Genomic DNA, 17,263 nt, shown 5'->3' with positions numbered 1-17,263 from the left:
CACGGGGAGAATGTGCCAACTCCACATAGTCAGTCACGTGAGGTAGGAATTGAACCCGGGTCTCTGGCGCTGTGAGGTAGCAGTGCTAACTGCTGTGCCACTGTGCTGCCCACAAATGGGAGGTGTTGCATTTTGGGAGGTCAAATGCACAAGATGAGTATACCGTAAATGGCAGGACCCTTAGGAACTTGATATACAGAGGGATCTTGGGGCGAAACTCCACAGTTTCCTTAAAGTGGCAACACAAGTGGATGAGGTGGTAGAGAAGGTGTACAATGTGTTTGCCTTCCTCAACTGGGACACTGAGTATAAAAATTGGCAAGTCATGTGGCAGCTGTATAAAGCTTTACTAAGGCCACATGTGGAGTACTGTGTGCAGTTCTGGTTGCACACTATAGGAAGGATGTAGAGGCTTTGGAGTGGATGCAAAAGAGGTTCACCACATTGTTGCCTGGATTGGAGCGTATCAGTTACAAGGAGAGGCTGGACAAACTTGCACTGTTTTCGCAAGAGCATGGAGAGACCATAAGACCACAAGACATAGGAGTGGAAGTAAGGCCATTCGGCCCATCGAGTCCACTCCGCCATTCAATCATGGGGTTGAAGAGGGCAATCAGACTGCGGTACATAAAATTGAGAGGCATTGCTCAGGTGTATAGTCGAGAGTGTTTTTCCCAGGGTGGAATTGTCAAATACTAAGGGGCATAAGGTTTAAGGTGAAAGAGAAGTTTTTTTTTAACACAGTGAGGTAGGTACCTGGAACACACTGCCAGGCGAGGTGGGAGAAGCAGATACAATAGCAACATTTAAGAGGCACTTAGACAGACACATGAACAGGCAGAGGATAGAGGACCATATGCAAGTACATGAGATTAGTTTAGAATCGCATCATGGTTGGTGCGGACATAATGGGCGGTAGGGCCTGTTATTGTACTGTACTGTTCAATGTTCATGTGCCTGCTTGTGTATTTCAATGACATTGCTCAAAGCTGACACTGCAGGGTCTCTGCTGCGTGGCACTGAGCAAGTGCCTGCTCTGTGGGAGTCTGAGTGCCGGCTGCAGAGACGTGACAGTGATGTTCTCACCAGCAAGTGTACCCAACTCTAATCCAGATAAAATACCCACTGAGGTCTCAGTACCCAAACTGGTGGAGGGTGCATAAGGCAGCTTTGTCAAGGGGCATTGTCTGAGTGGTCCAACCTCCTGTCCTCACAGGCGGGGGAGGGGATATCTTTTTGGGCCACCATCTTGATGACAGAGAAAAACCAAAAAAAAATGCATAACTAATGAGGCGGGTTTCGGCGTATAACGTGAAAAATCCCTCCAGGGTTCACCAAGAGAGAAACCCTCCATGAAACTCACCAAAATTGACAGCCGATTTCGAGTAAACATTCAGCCCTTGTGTTGGTATAATCTGAACCTGAGACAATGGCTATTTAGCAATGTCTTTCATTCTTGGAACTAGCAAATTATATCCAGCCCTTGAGTTCTTGGTGAATGGATGTTTCTCTGATTTGTTTAATCATTACTGGTTTTTGAGATGATGGGAAGGAATTTGCGAGTCTCTTAGTCCTTAATGTTACCAATCTATTTGATTTTTATCTGTCTGCTCGTCTGCCAAGCAGCTACTAAAATATGATTCATTTGTGCATTTGTGAATCTGGCTTCATTGTCTTTTCAAGCTGAATAGTTGTGGGCAACCTTTCACGGTTCAATCTGTGCAACTGAACAAACTGAGATCCATATTGCTTCCTTTTTAAAACAGCCTTAGCCCTTATTCCTGATGAAGGGCTTATGCTCGAAACGTCGAATTCTCTATTCCTGAGATGCTGCCTGGCCTGCTGTGCTTTGACCAGCAACACATTTGCAGCTGTGATCTCCAGCATCTGCAGACCTCATTTTTTACTTAGTCCTTAAAGGTTTCAGTTATTTCAAAAACACTAAGTTCTCCTTCAAACCACTCAACCTTCTGAATTGGAAATATATCACTGTTCCTTCTGTGTCACTGGGTCAAAGTCCTGGAACTTCCTGTTTCACAGCATTGTGGGTTTACAGGTATTCCCTGCTTTTTGTATGGTCGCTTTATGCCAACTCACTTTTATGAAAGACTTACTTTAGTGCCTGTTTTCGCTAACTGAAAGAGGATTTTTGCTTTTACGAAAAAGTGCACGCAGTGAGAGTGGCGCCACCAAGTGTCTTCCCCAGGAACTACACCCAGCATCTTAGCATCAAGCTGCCATAGTTTTGAACTGTGTCTGTGAGCAGCCGTGCTTTATCTCGATTTTTTGTGCATCTGTTAGCTACCCTAAGGTATTCTGTACCTCCCACCACCCCAACATCTGACAGCCTTTGCTCTATGTTAGTGTTAGTTTAGGTTTTGTGTGTTATTTGGTTTGATTTGGGGGGCTATGTTTTGGGTCTGGGAACGATCAAATATTTTCCTCATATAAATTAATGGTAATTGCTTTTTCACTTTATGCCACTTTGGCTTACGAACGGTTTCATAGGGATGCATTACTTTCGCATAGCAGGGGACACCTGTGCCTACACCAAATGGACTACTGCATGCCAAAACAGGCAGCTCAACACCACCTAGTTACTCAAGGGTAATGAGGGTCTCGGCAATAAATACTGGTCCAACCAGTAAAATCCACATTCCATGAATTAATAATAAAGTTTCAAAAATCATGATGCAGGTTGAAAGTTAGTGGTCTATATTTTATCGTCATGTTCCCTAGGGTGTGGTACTAACCTGATACTTTAATTGATATGTGCATTATTAACTTAGACTTGGGTTGTATGGCATTATTTTAGAATTTGCAGTTGGCGCAAAATTTGTATTTACACTGAATTGTGAGGACGATAATAATAGACTGCAAGAAAGCAGCTTGAATAGGTGGAGATGAGGCAGATGCCAGTTTTACAAGAGCCTTGAAGCATGGAATTCAAGTCAGAAGGTGGAGAGGAAATCTAAATTAAATCACACAATTCAACAGAGATTGGGAGAACAGAGAGGCTTGCTCGTATGAGAACAAATCACTAAAGAAAATGGGGTAATTTTGAGAATCTGGTTAATAAGGCAAATGGAATCTTGGGGTGTTTGAAATAAAGGTGTAAGATATAAAAGTGAAGAAGTGAAGAGGATTTAGGAAGAGCTGAAAGTTACAGAAAAGATCTGAGACTGGTTACAGATCTAGTTCCACAATGATTCAGGGAGGATTTGGGATAAAACCTTTTCACTCAGTGGGTGGTGGGAATCTGGCACACACTGCCTGGGAAGATGCCGGAGGCCAGAAACCTTTAAAAAATATTCGGATGTGCACTTCAAATATCATAACGTTCAAGGATATGGGACAAGTGCGGGAAATTGGGATTAGCACACTTTTATTGGTATTTATGTTGTTGCGACTTGATGGGCCTTTTCCGCACTACATGAATCTTTGGTTCCAGACATGGAAAAGTTCAGATTGAGGAAGCAGGGGTTATTCATCTTGGAGAACAGAAGGTTCAGAGGAGATTGGATAAAGCTGTTCAAGATTGTGAGGAGTCTACACAGGTTCAACAGGGAGAAACTATTCCGATTGGCAGCTGGATCAAGAACAGGAGGATAATAATTTAGTCACTGTCCAAAGAACCAGAGCCAGAATTTTTTTGAAGCAGAATATGGCCAGGGTCTAGAATGAACTGCCCAAGAGTCTAGTGGGCACAGATACCATTGAAGTTTTTCAAAGGTAAATTGAAGATATAAAGAGACTGCAGGGTTACATTGTTAAGGCAGAGATTTGCACTATCTAAGCTGTTCTTGCAGACAGCATTTGGGGCTGAGGGGCTGAACTGCCGTCTTGAATGCTGTAACCATTCAATGATTCACTAACTGCAGTGGGATGAACTCAATGTTTCTCCAATGTCTCAGAACTGATATAATAAAGAAAAAAAAATTATAACGCTATAGAATCAAAAGCACCAATTCTGTTATTAGCTACACGAGCATCGAATTGCAAAGGCAAGTCATGGGTGTGTATGGGAGACAGAATGGTGAAATAAAAGGAGTGATGGACGATTTCAATCCTCAGGGATGTGTCCTGGGTCCAACCACCTTCAGCTGCTTCATTAATGACCTTCCTCCCACCATAAGTGGAGATGTTGGCCGATGATTGAACAATGTTCAGCAACTCCTCAAATACTGAAAACAGTCCGTGTTCAAATATAACAAGACCTGGTCAATATCCAGGTTCGGGCTGGCGAGTGGCGAGTAACATTCACGCCACACAAATGTCAGGCAATACCTACCTCTGATAAGAGAGAATCTAATCATGTTACCTTGACATGCAACAATAAAAACATCTGCACTCTGGTTGGGGAGGGAGGGATGGTGTGCAATTGACCAAAAACTGAATTGGAACAGCGACAGAGTGAAATCGTGAACCACAAGGTGAATCAATATGATGAGTGCAGGATTAAAAACGTGGCTGTAAGAGCAAACCGGTAAGTACATGTTCTGTGGCTAGTAACTCATCTCCGGCCTCCCCAATGTTTTATCAGCATCTACAAGGGACAAGTCAGGAGTGTGATGGAATATTCCCCACTGTTGTGGTTCTGTTCGCCGAGCTGGGAGTTTTTGTTGCAAACGTTTCGTCCCCTTTCTGGGTGACATCCTCAGTGCTTGGGAGCCTCCTGTGAAGCACTTCTGTGCTGATTCCTCCGGCATTTATACTGGTTTGTCTCTGCTGCTTCCGGTTGTCAGTTGCTGTCCGCTGTAGTGGCTGGTATATAGGGTCCAGGTCGATGTGTTTGTTGATAGAACTGATTCTATTGATTGTAAAAAATATTGTGAGTGGTAAAAATAAATGTTGTTAGACTGGTGGGATGGCTGGATGAGGAGGTGGTGAAGTGAGGAGCCTTAGGCAGACTAGGAGAGGGTTAACTGAAAAATGGTCAGGGGAGAGATGGAGATTGGGAGGGATGGAGTGTAAGGAAAGGAATGGAGTAAGAGTGAGTGAACTTGGGAAAGGAGAGAAGGGGCATGTTGGGAAGAAGTGAGAGATGGAATAAAAGACGGATGTTAATAAGATGGAAAGAGAAATGGGATGCAATTTGGAGACAGTGGGGTGAGAGCTGGAGTGGCAGATAAGGAGGGCAAAAGAGAAAGATGAAAGAGTGAGAAAAAGAGAATATTGGGAGGAGGAAGGGGTGTGATAGAGATTGGAGGGAATTATTACAGGCAGTTCACGTTTTGGTTCCCTTACCCACGTGCCATCTTTATAAAATTGAAGTAATCATAAGCAAACCACTTTTACAACATTCAGTTTCCACCATGAATGAAAACAGATGTAAGCGTATCGATATGATAGCTATACTTACCACCTTCTTCAGCGCTGCGATGGTGGTATAGTGGTGAGCATAGCTGCCTTCCAAGCAGTTGACCCGGGTTCGATTCCCGGCCATCGCAAGTATTTTTTAACAAAAGCAGATTTGTATGTAATAGATGTTTTGTCTCATTCACTGGGAGCGGGATCGCGGCGCCTGATGTTTCATTAAACAGTAACATTGTAACAGCCGCCGATATTGTTCCATCCCTGAACTACCCACTGCCACCCGGTGGCTGCTGCTGGCATTGCACCCTATCAGCGGCGGCGGCAGGAACTTGATCCCGGATTCGCCTCAATGCTGCAGCTTCGGGAAGATGAAACAGTTGTCCAAGGTCCAGGCCAGAACCCGCCACCAAACCCAAACCCTTTTGCTTCTCCCTTGATAACTGTGGCAAGATCTCATCAACTGCGGTGGCTTCAGAGTTGGGCTGTACCTAACCTGTTCACTATATAAATTATCCAATTCAATGGGTAGGGAAGCAGTGTTTAAATACTCCCCTCAGGAGAGCACATTGAGTGCTTCCCTAAATCTACTGTGGCTTGTTACAGTTTTGTGAAAGTGAGATCAATTCGGAGCAGTGCAACAATAATTTGAGTGACAACTCGCCATGAAAATCTTTATCTGTAAGAAACCAAACAGCACAACATTCAGAAAGGGAGTGTATTTATTTTAACTAATGAACAAATATTTATTGTCTCTGCCTCATTGGCGTCAGAAGGTTGTGGTAAGCCTTCTTCTTAAAGCTGTTGGGCCACTTGTGGAGAAGTTGAACTCTGTTTTGCGGGACTCAATCAAGTGTAGACCTTGGCAAGTCAGGATAACAAATTTCCTTTCTTGAAGGATGCCAGATGGATTTTTATGACAATCTGACAGCTTCACAATTTTGTTTTTCCCTCATTCTACAAAGTGCTGCAGTTTACTATTAAAGTGGAAATGAGCGTGCTGAAATGTGGGCTGATTATTAATGATGGTGCGAGTACAACAACTTTCTTTTATGCTGAAGTGTTGGGTGTCCTGCTTTATTTGGGCTGGAAGACACTTCCTGACCCTATGGTGCTGAAGGGATTGAAGCAGTTTCAGTTCAGTGAGTTAAGGGATAAATGTGCAGTCATATTGCAAAAGCAAACGGGGATTAGAGATGTACAAAGGCTAGAAGGTGTAGAAGCTGCACTATCAGCTGGGTACCATTGGCCTTGGATGAAATGCAGACCATGCCTGTTAAAACAGTCAATAACATTCCTGATGAAGGGCTTATACCTGAAACGTCGATTCTCCTGCTCTTAGGATGCTGCCTGACCTGCTGTGCTTTTCCAGCACCACACTTTTTAACACTAAACTCCAGCATCTGCAGTCCTCACTTTCTTCCTAATAATTGTAACATTCATGTTGTAATGTTTTATGAAAAGCTTGGGGGCGTCCTAAGCCAGGAGTGTTGGTTTTTCACTTCATGTTAGATAGAAATTGCCTTGTTGGGCAGGTGCAGTACGGATTCATGAAAAACAGGTCATGCTTAACAAATCTTTTGGAATCCTATGAAGATATTATGAGCACAGTGGACACGGGGACCCAGTGGATGATGTGGTGTACCCAGATTTCCAAAAGCCTTTTGACAAGCGGCTGCTGCATAAGATCAGGTTGCATGGCATTATGGGTAAAGTAATAGCATGGATAGAGGATTGGTTGACTAACAGGAAGCAAAGAGTGGGGATAAATGAGCGGTATTCTGGTTGGCAATCAGTGACTCATGGTGTATCGCAGGGATCGGTATTGGAACTGCAATTATTCACAATTTACATAGATGATTTGGAGTTGGGGACCACCTGTAGTGTGTCAAAGTTTGCAGATGACATTAAGATGAGTATTAGAGCAAAGTGTGCAGAGACTGTGAAACTTTGCAGAGGGATACACATACTTTGAGTGGGCAAAGGTCTGGCAAATGGAATACAATGTTAATAAATGTGAAATCATCCATTTTGGTCAGAGTAACAGTAAAAAGGATTATTACCTAATTGTAAAAAGTTGCAGCATGCTGCTATGCAGAGGGACCTGAATGTCCTTGTGTAATGTTAAAAGGTTAAATTGTATTCTCTCTCTGGTCATTAATATAATGTTAAAGGGTTAAACTGTACTGTCTTTCTCCAAGAAGCTGAATATTCTGGAAGTGGGTGGGGGCAACATTTTGTCTCACAGACAGCATGCAGGAATGTGGATGATGCAGGAATGTGGATGACTCTCCATTGTAATCCACACTTCATTCAGGCAGCCATTCACTACGACTCTCCTGCTACTATCGAATTAAACTCTCATCCAGTGCCTTCCATTCAGAAATACTTTCATAGCCATCCCCAGCCAATCAAGTTCATTTTCATGATCAGCAGACAGAATAACAAACCAGGATTAAAGCACCAAACCCAGCCACCGGCTGAGAGCAAAACAGAGCTACCTCAGGACATGTCTGATCTGCCAATGTTGCAAATTGACGGCACTCTTGAGTAGGAGGAGGATTGGCAAATCCCGGCTAGTGCCCTTGCCGGCCACCCCCATATCGGCCACTACACCCTACTCCCCTGTGACACCCCAACCTCAATCCACCAGCCCACTACCACCACCCCTACCGTACCCTTCACTGCCGCCTGTCCACCCACCCACGCTCTATCCCTCAGCCCCAGGGGAGTATCGATCCCGTGTCCTGCCCAGAACCAGGCCTCTGAAATCTTCGCTGACCCAGTCGCTTTCAGGATGCAATCAAATTCTCAGAAAGACAAAGAGACAGGCCCCTTTTGAGATGCGAGTAAAAAGTGAGGTCTGCAGATGCTGGAGATCAGAGCTGAAAATGTGTTGCTGGAAAAGCGCAGCAGGTCAGGCAGCATCCAAGGAACAGGAAATTCGGTGTTTCCTGATGAAAGGCTTATGCCCGAAACGTTGAATTTCCTGTTCCTTAGATGCTGCCTGACCTGCTGCGCTTTAACCAGCAACACATTTTCAGCCCTTTTGAGCTGCACAGAGAACAGGGCACATTGTCCTATAACTCCACCACAGACAGTGGTAGCAAGTGTGACGGGTCTCACTGTTATGCCCTTAGGAGCAAGGACTGGCCCAGAGAGGTGGCAAATGATTCAGTTAACCCCGGCCCTTCTAACCAAAACAGAAAAGGCAAAGACGCCCATAGAGACAGTTTGTTCCTACCCGGACAGTCCCTAACCCAAACCCAAACTATACACGTTTACACCCACTGGAAACCCCAAGAGATGTTTTTGATCATGTCCCAACCGAAAGATGAGTCCAGAGGATTTCACTGATTATGTTACAGACACAATCCAAATGGATCCAGCCACATCTCAGGACCTGCTCAGTCTTGTGCTGCATGGCTTCAACCCCAAGCGAGGTTTCTAGGTGGAAAACCCAGTTGGGGGTTATATTGATCGGGAGGCCTTTTCCAGAGCCGTTCCCCAGCCTGGGGACCAAATCCAGGTGATTAGAGGGGGCTCTCCAGGGAACCCTACAGGTAGGGTAGCAGGTAGGTATAACCAGAGTCTTGGAGTGCCACTCAAAGTAGGAGGGGGCTGGTTCAAACTACTGGGATCGCTATTGCTCCACATACCCCACCCATGCAGGAGATACCACTTATAATGCAGGGAATCCCTCGCCCCTGGTTAATGCCCTCCTATTACAATGTATCCCGGGGGTAGCTACTGCATACAGATTGGCTGGATAACACCCGTTCACAAATGAGGACAGCACTCACTTAATACTGGCGTAGTATTAGGGACCCTAAACAGGCTACAGTCAAGCATGAAATGATACAGCGTTCCCCCCCCCAGTTGCCCCCTCACAAAGATTCTCATGTCCCTGTTGCAGGCCCGGATGCCCTCAGGAACTATCCAATGGAACCCCAGCATTGTCCCCAGGGGTGGGTCAATGGATGTGACCATGGATACGCTACTCACCCGAATGGCCTCAGTGTACCTTTTCATCGCTCCCCTCACACCCCTCCCCCCACTCTCCGCGACTATCACAGTCGCCCTCGGCCCCATGGTGGTCCACACCCCAATGGACAAGGACACAGCCAATGCAGACCTGTTTCTCTCTGCTGCGGATGGTCATTTGCAGTGGGATTGCCCACTGTTGCACCTGCAATACAGAGCCCCAGGCAGGGGGATGGGTGGCGATGCTCACTACACTGGAGACCCCTTCCCAGCCTGACTAACCTCCCGTCCACTTCACCCTGTCCTGACTAAAGACCCTGAGGATGAACTGGTAGTCTGCTTGACAGCTGAGGGAACTGATTGATACCAGTGCCACCGCCTCAACACTTGAGTCCTCCTGTGAGCCAACATGGGTTTGGACTCTTACCCAGCTCTATACTGTACACCTGAATGGTCTAACTGGGCAGGAAAGGCAGTATCCCCTAACAGAACCACTCACAGTTCAGTTTGGCCCCCAAACCTGTACTGTCCAATTCATTGAAACCCCTAATTTAGGCATTAACCTAGCAGAGAGGGATTTGTTGTGTGGCCTTTGGGTTGCGATTCTCTGCCTTGATGAGACCATTACAATTAGAAATGATCCTACCAAGAGACGGTTCTGGATCTATTTTGCCCCACCCCCAATGGTGGGCTGTCACATTACAGCCAGAGGATGTTATGCCTCCTCTGCAAGGCCCTAATCCCCGCATAATCCTTTGTTTTGGTTCCCCCGGAGCCTCCACTGAGCTGGCAGCCATCTTTCCCCTTCCCTCGAGCCCACTGTCGCTGTTACATGTAACGGGGCACACTGACGATAAACAGGGATCTGCCCTCTTGGTAGACATTCCTGTCTACCTGTGGAACCAACCAGGGTTAGTTTCTCTCCTCATTACCTTGTCTATGAACAAGGGATACAAAGTGAAGGTCCTGGGATTTTTATCATACCAGTCAGACCCCGGTATCACCGAACAGACCCAACTGCTGACCAATGGGAAGCTAACGTATTCCTCTAGCCCTTTCACTGTTGCAGGTTGACTTCACCATTATCAGCTCCGACATGACCCCTCAGCAAGAACCTTTCCCTGACCTCTGGTTGGCCTTTCACCATGAAGTGCACTCCTATGGATCCTATCAAGATCCAGATTACACCAGGAATAGAACTGCCTTCGATACCTCAATACTCCCTCAGACCAGAAGCCAAAGAGGGGATATCAGCTTTGATAGACTCATTCCTCCAACAGGGAGTTCTAGTTCCCTGCCAATCACCCTGTAACACCCCCATTCCACTAGCCCTGAAGCCAGGACACCCAGAGTGGAGGTTAGTACAGGATCTCCGACAGATCAACAGAGTACAACAGTCACTACACCTGGTCAGGTTGAACCCTGCGACCGTTCTCAGTAACATCGCTGCCAGCGCCTGGGTTTTCACCATCGTTGACCTACAGAATGCTTTCTCTGCTCTCCCCCTGGCAGTGGGGTCTCGATATTTGTTTGCTTTCACCTTTAAGGGTCAGTGGTGCACTTGGACACAGCTCCCCCAGGGATGTGTCCATACGCCCAATCTATTCTCCCAGGTATTACACCGGCAGTACTCTGAGCTTCACCTCTCGGATGGCTCGACAGTTGTCCGGTATGTGCATGACCTACTCCTAGCTAGCCCCTTGGAATCTGCTCACATTGTTGACACCAACTGTTTCCTAAACGCCCTCACTCTTGGTGCTACGTGATACCATCCAACAAGGTTCAGCGCACCCAGCACCAACTTACATTCCTGGGGACATTGCTCAGCGCTTCAGACCAGCAGTTAACCCCGAACCGCATCACGGCCATCCTGGAAACCCCTCTACCCATGCGCGCTGAGCAGGTGCATGCCATTTTAGGCTTGGTCAACTCCTGGTGACAGTGGCTCCCCCAATGTAACGTTACTTACCAAACAGCTAACCTCGTTAACCTCCAATAAGGCCTCAGGGACTTTCACCCTAGCGGAAGACCAGAAATCAGCTTTCAAGGAATTAAAAGCAGCACTTGCCATTGCCCTAGGCCTTGGGAGACCACTGTATGACAGACCCTTCCAGGTGTATGTCAGTATCCTAGAGGACTGTGTGACCTCTGTTTTAACTCAGCCCCAACGGAGATCGCAGGAGGCCAGAGGTCTATTACTCAACTCAACCTTGTCACCATGGGCAACACTCCCTGGGGCCTCACCATTATGTCAGCAAACTAATGCAGGTCAAGGGTGCAGTGTGTAACAGCGGGTCCATTTGAACGTATTGAGCATGATTTTATTGAACTTCCAAGTGTACATTGCTGTAAGTATTGCGTTGTTGTTATTGGTGTTTAGTAGATGGATTGAGGCTTTTCCCACGATAATAACACGGCCTCAACAGTGGAACGATTACTCCTAACAGAGATCACATCGAGGTTTGGGGTGCCCCGACAGCTCAGTTCAGACTTTGTCGGGAAAGTTAACACTGAGCTGTGTGAAGTGCTACATATTCAGCAGCAATTCCGTTGCGCCTACCACCCCCAGGCGGGCATAGCGGAGAGGGCAAACGGGACCCTTAAAACCAAATGGACTAAGCCGACATGTGAAACGGGCCTGAACTGGTTGAAGGTCGTGCCTTTGGACCTGCATCACATGAAGATTACCCCACACTCAACCACTGGGCTGTTGGCAGCAGAGATAATCCATGGCTGACCCAGGAGGACCCTTTGAATGTACCCACCCACATAGACCTGAATATTTTGGGAGAGGAAATACAGGTGTACTTTCGGCAGCTAACCTGGTCTCTAATGTTCCTTCACTCACCGGTTAGAAACGCCTTTGGATCACCTCCACAAACAGTGCCCCAGGACTCAAATGACCCGAATGATTTTCCCAACCTGCAGGCAGGAGAACTCGTGCTGACCAAAGACTGGCACCGCCCTCAAGGTCAGACTCAGGTGGAAAGGACCGTAGCCGAGTGCAGTCAAAGTCCCAGGACAAAGCAGAGGGGTCCATTTAAGTGACTGTAAATGATGGCCCCCCCCTCAAACAGCCTGACAACCGTACTCGCAGTCCACGGCACCGTAGCCGCCATTGCGGCATTCGGCCCTAAAGGACCGTTTGTTTTCTAAGGCTCGCATGGGTTTGCACGGTAATTGGACTGTATGTTCCCCACTCCCCAGTCAGTAGATGCATTGTTTGTTGCCATTCCCAGGTGGCATCCCCATAACCTATACATGGTAGATACCTCAGACACCCCTGACGAGGCCAGAGCGGGAGGTTTAGAAGGATGGCTACAGGTCGGTGTGTGGAGCTGATAAATTCAGGTAACACTCAGTCCCCTAACCCCATGGGAGCCCAGGGATGAGAAGGTACACCTTCCCCCTGACCCCACAAGCTATCAGCTTTGCTTCTCGGGGTGGGGATGGGGGTGGGGAATGGGGTTGTGCCTATGCCTTGGTCCCCATGAATGCCTTTTGTGCCCGGCAGCAATGTACCCGCAGGCTTTGCCAGGTCAGCCATAGAATGTTCACCTGCACCTATGATGAGCAGAGCTGCTGAAATGTTACTGCAGGACGGCAGTTCCTTTGCAGCATCACAAACGGTACCCATGTCAGCTTGGCCTTTTGGTCATACCCGTTTTCTGATTACCAGCTGATCGGATTGGGGGAACCTCCAGCCAGGACAGCAGTGGGTGGTACATGCAGTTCATGGCTGACAGCCACAAAACAGGTCAGTACTACCAAGCTAACAGAGGGTTTGTGTTCCTTCTCAACGGCCACCCTGGCTTTCCTTATCCTATTCACTGTAGGGACAGTATGACCACTCACTGTCCCATGCAGCCCACCGCAGCCCCTTACCCGCTGCAGGATAGCAGCCAATTGGTTAATGAGAGATTCTGTGCGGACTGGAGGGACCCAGTAAATCCGGGTTCGTCCATGGCCTGGGAGTTCCTGGGGACACTGTCCCGAGGGGATCGGGGGATGATCACAGCAAAGAATGGAAATGACCTCACTTGTGAGTTGACCATTCTTGGAAACAGTACCCTAAGGGGACTAAATGTAGTTGATTGTGAACTGACAGAACTAAGGCTGTACGCACAACAGACCAGATATGCTGTTTGCTATTTACTGGCCCAACAAGGAGGTGTCTGTACAATTATGGGAATATAAATACATTACCCACATTACAGATGAATCATACAACATAACACACGCCATTTAGTCCACTCAGCACCAGTTAGAGGATTTCAGACAGGGCACTCAGAATGTACAGGATTGGCTCGGGTGGTGTTTGGGGGATCCTGGGGGATCCTATCTGCTTCATGGGCTGGTATTTTTTGCTGTTCTACTTGCTCTATGCTGCATCTCAATGAAACACTGGCTGTGGGATCCTCATGAATAAGCTGCTGAGGACCTTCTCAGCCCCCAGCCATGGGTAAAAATCACACAACACCAGATTACAGTCCAACAGGTTTAATTGGAAGCACTCTAGCTTTCAGAGCGACGCTCCTTCATCAGGTGATAGTGGGGGGCTCGATCGTAACATGGAATTTATAGCAAAAATTTGCAGTGTGATGTAACTGAAATTATACATTGAAAAATTGATTGTCTGTTAAGCCTTTCATCTGTTAGAATACAGTGATAGTTTCACTTCTTTCATGTGTAAATCACAAATTAACTGCTGCTGAATATGTAGCACTTCACACAGCTCAGTGTTAACTTTCCTGACAAAGGTTTAACAATCAATTTTTCAATGTATAATTTCAGTTACATCACACTGCAAATTTTTGCTATAAATTCCATGTTACGATCGAGCCCTCCACAATCACCTGATGAAGGAGCGTCGCTCCGAAAGCTAGTGCTTCCAATTAAACCTGTTGGACTATAACCTGGTGTTGTGTGATTTTTAACTGTGTACACCCCAGTCCAACACTGGCATCTCCAAATCATGACTCATCCATGGGAGTTATCATGGAATGATAAAAGGGCGGAATGTAATGTTAAAAGATTAAATTGTACTCTCTCTCTGCACATTAATATAATATTAAAGGGTTAAACTGTACTATCTTTCTCCAGAAGGTGAAAACTCTGGACGTGGCTGGTGGGGGCGACATTCTGTCTCACAGACATCATGCAGGAATGTGGATGACTCGCCATTGTAATTCACACTTTATTCAGACAGCCTTTTACTACTACTCTCCTGCTATTATCAGATTAAACTCTCATCCAGTCCCTTCCATTGGCCATCCCCAGCCAATCACGTTCATTTTTGTAATCATCCCCCAAAACTGAAGTATTTCACACCGACATTGTGTGGGGAAGTAGCAGAGCCAGAACTCTTTTATAGGGCTGCCCCGAAGCTAAGACAGATCACACTTACATTGTCTTGGGGGATCACAGAGTCAGGAAATCGTTTGCATAAAGATTCCCCAGGATTAGGGCGTTTGAACGTTCAAAAACTGATTGGGGAGGGGCAGATGTTCACAGGAAAGTGGACGGCTGGAAAATGGGAAGCCTTCAGAAATGAGATAACAAGAATCCAGAGAAAGTATATTCCTGTTGGGGTGAAAGGAAAGGCTGGTAGATGTAGGGAATGCTGGATGACTAAAGAAATTGAGGGTTTGGTTAAGAAAAAGAAGAAAACATATATCAGGTATAGACAGGATAGATCGAGTGAATCCTTAGAAGAGTATGAAGGAAGTAGGAGTATACTTAAGAGGGAAATCAGGAGGGCAAAATGGGGACATCATGAGATAGCTTTGGCAAATAGAGTTAAGGAGAATCCTACAGGCTTTTACAAATACATTAAGGACAAAAGGGTAACTATGGAGAGAACAGGGCCCCTCAAAAATCAGCAAGGCGGCCTTTGTGTGAAGTCACAGAAGATGGGGGAGATAATAAACAAGTATTTTGCCTCAGTGTTTACTGTGGAAAAGGACATGGAAGATATAGAATGTGGGAAAATAGATGGTAACATCTTGAAAATGTCCATATTACAGAGGAGAAAGTGCATTAAGGACAAAAGGGTAACTAGGGAGAGAATAGGGCCTCTCAAAGATCAGCAAGGCGGCCTTTGTGTGGAGCCGCAGAAAATGGGGGAGATATTAAATGAGTATTTTGTATCAGTATTTACTGTGGAGAAGGATATGGAAGGTATAGACTGTAGGGAGATAGATGGTGACATCTTGCAAAGTGTCCAGATTACAGAGGAGGAAGTGCTGGATGTCTTGAAATGCATAAAGGTAGATAAATCCCCATGACCTGATCAGGTGTACCCTAGAACTCTGTGGGAAGCTAGTAAAGTGATTGCTGGGCCTTTTGCTGAGATATTTGTATCATCGATAGTCACAGGTGAGGTGCTGGATGACTGGAGATTGGCAAACGTGGTGCCACTGTTTAAGAAGGGCGGTAAAGACCAGCCAGGGAACTATAGACCAGTGAGCCTGACATCTGTGGTGGGCAAATTGGTGGAGGGAATCCTGAGGGACAGGGTGTGCTTATATTTGGAAAGGCAAGGACTGATTAGGGATAGTCAGCATGGCTTTGTGCATGAGAAATCAAGTCTCACAAACTTGATTAAGTTTTTTGAAGAAGTAACAAAGAGGATTGATGAGGGCAGAGCAGTGGATGTGATCTATATGGACTTCAGTAAGGCGTTTGACAAGGTTCCCCATGGGAGACTGATTAGCAAGGTTAGATCTCATGGAATACAGGGAGAACTAGCCATTTGGATACAGAACTGGCTCAAAGGTAGAAGACAGAGGGTGGTGGTGGAGGGTTGTTTTTCAGACTGGAGGCCTGTGACCAGTGGACTGTCAGAAGGATCGGTGCTGGGTCCTCTACTTTTCATTCATTTGCATAAATGATTTGGATGTGAGCATCAGAGGTATAGTTAGTAAGTTTGCAGATGACACTAAAATTGAAGGTGTAGTGGACAGCGAAGAGGGTTACCTCAGATTACAACAGGATCTTGACCAGATGGGTCAATGGGCTGAGAAGTGGCAGATGGAGTTTAATTCAGGTAAATGCGAGGTGCTGCATTTTGGGAAAGCAAATCCTAGCAGGACTTATACACTTAATGGTAAGGTCCTATGGAGTGTTGCTAAACAAAGGGACCTTGGAGTGCAGGTTCATAGCTCCTTGAAAGTGGAGTCACAGGTAGATAGGATAGTGAAGGCGGCGTTTGGTATGCTTTCCTTTATTGGTCAGAGTATTGAGTACAGGAGTTGGGAGGTCATGTTGTGGCTGTGCAGGACATTGGTTAGGCCACTGTTGGAATAATGTGTGCAATTCTGGTCTCCTTCCTATCGGAAAGATGTTGTGAAACTTGAAATGGTTCAGAAAAGATTTACAAGGATGTTGCTGGGGTTGGAGGGTTTGAGCAATAGGGAGAGGCTGAACAGGCTGGGGCTGTTTTCCCTGGAGTGTCGGAGGCTGAGGGGTGACCTTATAGAGGTTTACAAAATTATGAGGGGCATGGATAGGATAAATAGACAAAGTCTTTTCCCTGGGGTCGGGGAGTCCAGAACTAGAGGGCATAGGTTTAGGGTGAGAGGGGAAAGATATAAAAGACACCTAAGGGGCAACTCTTTCACACAGAGGGTGGCACGTGTATGGAATGACCTGCCTGACCAAGTGGTAGAGGCTGGTACAATTACAGCATTTAAAAAGCATCTGGATGGGTTTATGAATAGGAAGGGTTTGGAGGGAGTGTTTGGGCCAAGTGCTGGCAGGTGGGACTACATTAGGTTAGACTATCTGGTCAGCATGGATGTGTTGGACCGGAGGATCTGTTTCTGTGCTGTACATCTCTTTGACCCTATGATTATGACGTGTGTGTGTCTGAGTGTGGATGAGGGGTATGTATATGTGTATGAGAGATGTGTATACAAGTGAGTGAATGTGTATGAGGGGAGTGTATACGCGTGTACATGTGTGT

At 46.3% G+C, this 17,263-nt stretch overlaps 1 non-coding gene across 1 annotated transcript; it reads left to right on the top strand.

The window, feature by feature from the left end:
• Positions 1–5,378: 5,378 nt before the first annotated feature.
• On the top strand, positions 5,379–5,450 carry trnag-ucc (transfer RNA glycine (anticodon UCC)). The gene has a single exon. It is a non-coding gene; the product is annotated as a tRNA-Gly (tRNA).
• The last annotated feature ends 11,813 nt before the right edge of the window (positions 5,451–17,263 follow it).

Source organism: Hemiscyllium ocellatum, chromosome 28 (genome assembly GCF_020745735.1).
Source record: "Hemiscyllium ocellatum isolate sHemOce1 chromosome 28, sHemOce1.pat.X.cur, whole genome shotgun sequence".
NCBI classification, from domain to species: Eukaryota; Metazoa; Chordata; class Chondrichthyes; order Orectolobiformes; family Hemiscylliidae; genus Hemiscyllium; species Hemiscyllium ocellatum.
This window is presented reverse-complemented; position numbering and strand designations above follow the sequence as displayed.